Source organism: Dendropsophus ebraccatus, chromosome 4 (genome assembly GCF_027789765.1).
Source record: "Dendropsophus ebraccatus isolate aDenEbr1 chromosome 4, aDenEbr1.pat, whole genome shotgun sequence".
Classification (NCBI taxonomy): domain Eukaryota; kingdom Metazoa; phylum Chordata; class Amphibia; order Anura; family Hylidae; genus Dendropsophus; species Dendropsophus ebraccatus.
In genome coordinates this window covers 45,641,095-45,647,128 of record NC_091457.1, presented here as the reverse complement: position 1 = coordinate 45,647,128, position 6,034 = coordinate 45,641,095, and the positions used below count along the sequence as shown (strand labels likewise).

Genomic DNA, 6,034 nt, shown 5'->3' with positions numbered 1-6,034 from the left:
GAATGCAGATGTCGCGGCTCCAGATAGGGCCGATTCTAGAAGGGTAATGAAATCCTAGTCCTTTGGTGTTTTTTTTTTACATATAGCGCTAGTTTACAGTCATACAGATACTGGTTCGTTTCTATGCAGTTTTTTTTTTCCACTGTTACAATGTTGCTGCTTTTGACATAAAATAATTGGCTGGAGAATATAATAATATCGCTTACTGTAAAGTTACAGCCTGTTCCATTTATGCTATAAAACACAGCTGTGGCAGTGATGCTGTCGGCGTTTGCTCATAGCTAAATTTGGCTACAGATGATGTGTCTTTTTTCAACCATACTAACTATGTAACTATGTAGAAAGTCCGCAGCGAATATGGCAAATGCTAAGAAATTGCTGCTGGTACAGAAACATGTTCATCTTCTCCAGTTTAATGTCAGTATGTCAAGATGTTTCAGGCCATAGATGCTTATTCAGGGGAAATTGTATCCACGGAAAATAATACCCCATTTATTATTTATGTCCTTACTTCCTAGCCAAATGCCAGACACTTGTTCATTGCTATTCAAAAAACAAAGGTTATTCCTGAAATATACAAAGGTATTTGATACTCCAATACTTCATAGATAGAGGATGACTAATCTCCCACTCTCTCTCTCTCCCTAATCTCTCCCTTTTCAATACATGTCAGTCATGTGGACAGAAGAGAACATGCGCAACTTTAGTGTTGCAAAGTGAAAGTACCAAAACCAGTCCAGATCACTTCTCAGCCTTTTGGCTAAAATCAAGTGTAGTATATGTTTTTATCAGTTTAACCCCTTCCCCCAATATGACGTCCAGGGACGTCATGAAAAGCAGTGGCAGAATGCATCATGACGTCCCTGGACGTCATGCTTTCCCTGCCTCCCCCCTCTGTCCCTAGGTGAGATCGGGCAGCAGGAGGAGGCTATGTCACACAGCATCCTCCTGCTGCCACTGCCTGGAGGGGAGCCGCGCTCCCCCCCGGGCAGTTAACCCCATAAACGCCGCGGTCAATGCGACCGCAGCGTCTATGGGGAGATTCAGTGTCCCCCGCCGATCGGGCGGCGGGGGGAGGCTGCAGAACGCTGCCTCCCCCCACCGCCACTCAATCTGTGTCCCCCGGCCCCCTCCCCTCGTCCTCCGATACCGGCGGATCGCCGCTACTACCGTTTTAGCGGCGATCCGCCGGTACCGGGCATTACCGGCGCCACCGATAGTTTTCATCTCCCCCCACCGTGAATCCACGGTGGAAGGAGATGAAAAATGTCCCCTCAGACCCCAGATCAGCCCCCCGATCACCCTACCCGGGCGGCCATCAGATCCAAGATGGCCGCCCCCATCCCTGCGAACAAACGATGTTTGTTCGCAGGGATGGAAATTAATTAGTGATCAAAGCCCCATGCTCTCCGCCACCGGAGGTAGCGGAGAGCATGGGGCAGTGATCGGGGACCCCCCCCGTGTGGTCCCGGAGCAGGCGATCGGCGGTATATACTATATACCGCCGATCGCCTGTTCCCAGTGCTGATCAGCACTTTTTATCCCCTGTCACCATAAATCATTGGTGACAGGGGATAAAAAGTGTCACCGTGCCCCCCCCCCCAAGACGCCCCCCACCCCCCCAGTCACCCCAGTCACCCCCCCTTCCCCACATACGTTACCTGATCCACGGAGCTCCGTCCTCCTCGACGTCCAGGCTGATTCTGAAGTGCGCATGCGCTCCAGAATCAGTTATCTCAGAAAATTTAAAGTGACAGAGACCAATTTGGTCTCTGTCACTGAACTATGATTACTGTGATAGAAAATATCACAGTAATCATAGTAATACAGTGATAATTAATGTATAAAGTACAAAAAGTGAAAAACATACAAAAAAATAAAACACACACTTTTTATTATAGTAATAATTGCACTTTACTCCCAGATTACCCCTAGCCCCCCCAAAGTACCCGTAACCACCGCACGTTGCCTGTAACCACCCCAAATTGCCAGTGAGCCCCTCCAGATGGTCCGTAATCAGCCCCGATTGCCCGTAACCCCCCATATTGCACGTAACCACCGCACGTTGCCTCTAACTCACACACGTTGCCAGTGACCCCCTCCAGATTGCCCGTAACCACACCAGATTGCCGTAACCACCCAAAATTACATGTACCCACCCCTGATTACCTATAAGCACTTCAGTTTATCCGTAACCACCCCAGATTGTCTGTAACCACCCCATGTTGCCCGTAACCACCGCAGATTGTCTGTAACCACCCATGTTGCCCCTAATCACATGTAATTCCCCCCAGATTGCCTCTAACCACCGCACGTTGCCTCTGACCACCGCACGTTGCCCCCGACCACCGCACGTTGCCCCCGACCACCGCACATTGCCCCCGACCACCGCACGTTGCCCCCGACCACCGCACGTTGCCCCCGACCACCGCACGTTGCCCCCGACCACCGCACGTTGCCCCCAACCACCGCACATTGCCTCCGACCACCGCACGTTGCCCCCGACCACCGCACGTTGCCCCCGACCACCGCACGTTGCCTCCGACCACCGCACGTTGCCCCCGACCACCACACGTTACAGGTTCCCATCCCAGATTACCTATAAGCACTTCAGTTTATCCGTAACCACCCCACGTTGCCCGTTACCACCCCACGTTGCCCGTAACCACCCCAGATTATCCGTAACCACCCCACATTACCTGTAATCTCATTTTTTTATTGTATTTTAGTAACTGCGCTATTCTAATAACCATTACTAGCTGCGGTTTTGCTCCAGCAAATTGGCGCTCCCTTCCTTCTGAGCCCTGCTGTGTGCCCATACAGTGGTTTATGCCCACATATGGGGTACCGTTGTACTAAGGAGAACATGCGTTACAGATTTTGGGGTACATTTTTTCTCCTATTCCTCGTGAAATTGAGAAATTTTAAACTAAACTAACATATATTGGAAAAATTCGAGTTTTTCATTTTTACTGTCTTATTTTGAATACTTTCCTCCAATACCTGTGGGGTCAAACCGCTCACTGCACCCCAAGATGAATTCTTTGAGGGGTGTACTTTCCTAAATGGGGTGAATTTTGGGGGGGTTCTCTTCTGCTGACACTACAGGGGCACTGCAAACGCACCTGGCGCTCAGAAACTTCTTCGGAAAAATCTGCACTGAAAATGCTAACTGGCGCTCCTTCCCTTCTGAGCCCGGCTGGTGCCCATACAGTGGTTTATGCCCACATATGGGGTACCGTTCTACTCAGGGGAACCTGCGTTACAGATTTGGGCATGCAGCTTCTCTCCTGTTCCTCGTGAAATTGAGAAATTTCAAACTAAACAAACATATTATTGGAAAAATTCAAGTTTTTCAATTTTACTGTCTTATGTTGAATACTTTCCTCTAATACCTGTGGGGTCAAAATGGTCACCACACCGCAAGATGAATTCTTTGAGGGGTGCACTTTCCAAAATGGGGTGACTTTTAGGGGGGTTCTCTTCTGCGGACACTACAGGGGCTCTGCAAACGCACCTGGCGCTCAGAAACTTCTTCAGCAAAATCTGAACTGAAAATGCTAATTGGCGCTCCCTTCCTTCTGAGCCCCGCTGTGTGCCCATACAGTGGTTTATGCCCCCATATCGGGTACCGTTGTACTCAGGAGAACCTGCGTTACAAATTTTGGGGTGCGGATTCTCTCATGTTCCTTGTGAAATTGAGAAATTTTAAACTAAACGAACATATTATTGGAAAAATTCGAGTTTTTCATTTTTACTGTCTAATTTTGAATACTTTCCTCTAATACCTGTGGGGTCAAAATGGTCACCACACCCCAAGATGAATTCTTTGAGTGGTGCACTTTCCAAAATGGGGTGACTTTTGGGGGGGTTCTTTTCTACGAACACTACAGGGGCTCTGCAAACGCACCTGGCGCTCAGAAACTTCTTCAGCAAAATCTGAACTGAAAATGCTAATTGGCGCTCCTTCCCTTCTGAGCCCCGCTGTGTGCCCATACAGTGGTTTATGCCCCCATATGGGGTACCGTTGTACTCAGGAGAACCTGCGTTACAAATTTTGGGGTGCAGATTCTCTCATGTTCCTTGTGAAATTGAGAAATTTTAAACTAAACGAACATATTATTGGAAAAATTCGAGTTTTTCATTTTTACTGTCTAATTTTAAATACTTTGCTCTAATACCTGTGGGGTCAAAATGGTCACCACACCCCAAGATGAATTCTTTGAGGGGTGCACTTTCCAAAATGGGGTGACTTTTGGGGGGGTTCTTTTCTACGGACACTACAGGGGCGCTGCAAACGCACCTGGCGCTCAGAAACTTCTTCAGCAAAATCTGCACTGAAAATGCTAATTGGCACTCCTTCCCTTCTGAGCCCCGCTGTGTGCCCATACAGTGGTTTATGCCCACATATGGGGTACCGTTGTATTCAGGAGAACCTGCGTTACAATTTTTGGGGTACTTTTTTTCTCTTTTTCCCTGTGAAATTGAGAAATTTCAAACTAAACGAACATATTATTGGAAAAATTCGTGTTTTTCATTTTTACTGTCAAATTTTGAATACTTTCCTCTAATGCATGTGGGGTCAAAATGCTCATCCTACCCCAAGATGAATTCTTTGAGGGGTGCACTTTCGAAAATGGAGTGACTTTTGGGGGGATTCTATTCTGCTGACACTACAGGGGCACTGCAAATGCACCTGGCGCTCAAACTTTTTAAAAAAGCTAATTGGCGCTCCTTCCCTTCTGAGCCCGGCTGTGTGCCCATACAGTGGTTTACGCCCACATATGGGGTACCGTTGTACTTAAGAGAACCTGCGTTACAAATTTTGGGGTGCAGATCCTCTCATGTTCCTTTTGGAAAGGAGAAACTTTAATCTAAACATATATATTATTGGAAAATTAAAATTTTCGATTTTTTTTAAGGCCTAATTGTGAATACTTTCCTCCAGCCCCTGTAGGGTTAAAATGCTCATTATACCCTATACCCATAGATTAATTCTTTAAGGTGTCTAGTTTCCAAAATGGGGTCACTTATGGGGGTTTCCAGTATACAAGCCTCCTAAACCCACTTAAAAAAAGAACTGGTCCCTAAAAAAAATCAGAATTCCACAAATTCCTTTAAATTAGAGAAATTGTGCAATTCACACTTCCCAAAGATAACTACATAAATGGTTTCATTCTCCAATTCTTGAAAATGCCAACTTCAAAAAAGGCAGAATTTTTATATTTGACAACAATCTAGGAAAGAAGAAATAGTTCCTCAAAACATCCTCCAAACTAAAAAGGTAACAAGATTAACACACCGCTTTTTGAGTCTTGTTTAAAGGGAACCTGGGGGAGCTCAGCAGATTGGCAGATATCTTTAGAGAGAAATGATTTAGTATACATTTGTAATTTGTTGACTGAAATCTCTGATCTTTTCACATTAAGGCTACGTGCACATGGAGCAAAAGTGGCAGAAAAGTGGCCAGCCTCCCTGTTATAATGGCACGTAGCCAAAGGAGTCCGGTGTGTGATCTGATCATTGTGTGGTGTCCCACCACTGGTGATGTCTAGAGCACCTGAGTAAGTCACTCTCTCAGGTTCACAAGTGGGAGATGTAGTACTGTGTTCTCTCTACTAGGTATCACCACTGTTTGGTCACACCTGTTGCACAGCTGAAGTCATCAAAGGTTAATTGTTTTATACCATGTTTTGTCTTGCTGACCAATCTCAGGTGCTTGTTTCTCTTATCCTATCCTATTTCTTTTCTCTCTGGCACACATCCACAGCTCCACCATTCACATGAGGGTTTAGTATTAGTCTCCTGTAGGAGGAGTTCGTTTTGGTGGAGGAAGTGGAGTTCTCAGATAATATTCAGTGTGAGACGACGCAAACAAGACAGTTTCTGCAGAAGTTAAGCCGGGGCCTGGCTTAACCAGGACCCCTGACAGGGACCAAGAATTGCAAGCCAAAGACTTTCTTAGGCAGGTAACTAAAACCAGTTTGCAGTGCTAAGCTCACCTTAGAGAGAGAAGCCACCTAGGAATAACCCT

General features: G+C 46.4%; 1 non-coding gene across 1 annotated transcript; it reads left to right on the top strand.

The window, feature by feature from the left end:
• Positions 1-740: 740 nt before the first annotated feature.
• On the top strand, positions 741-937 carry LOC138790176 (U2 spliceosomal RNA). Its single transcript, XR_011362869.1, has one exon. It is a non-coding gene; the product is annotated as a U2 spliceosomal RNA (small nuclear RNA).
• The last annotated feature ends 5,097 nt before the right edge of the window (positions 938-6,034 follow it).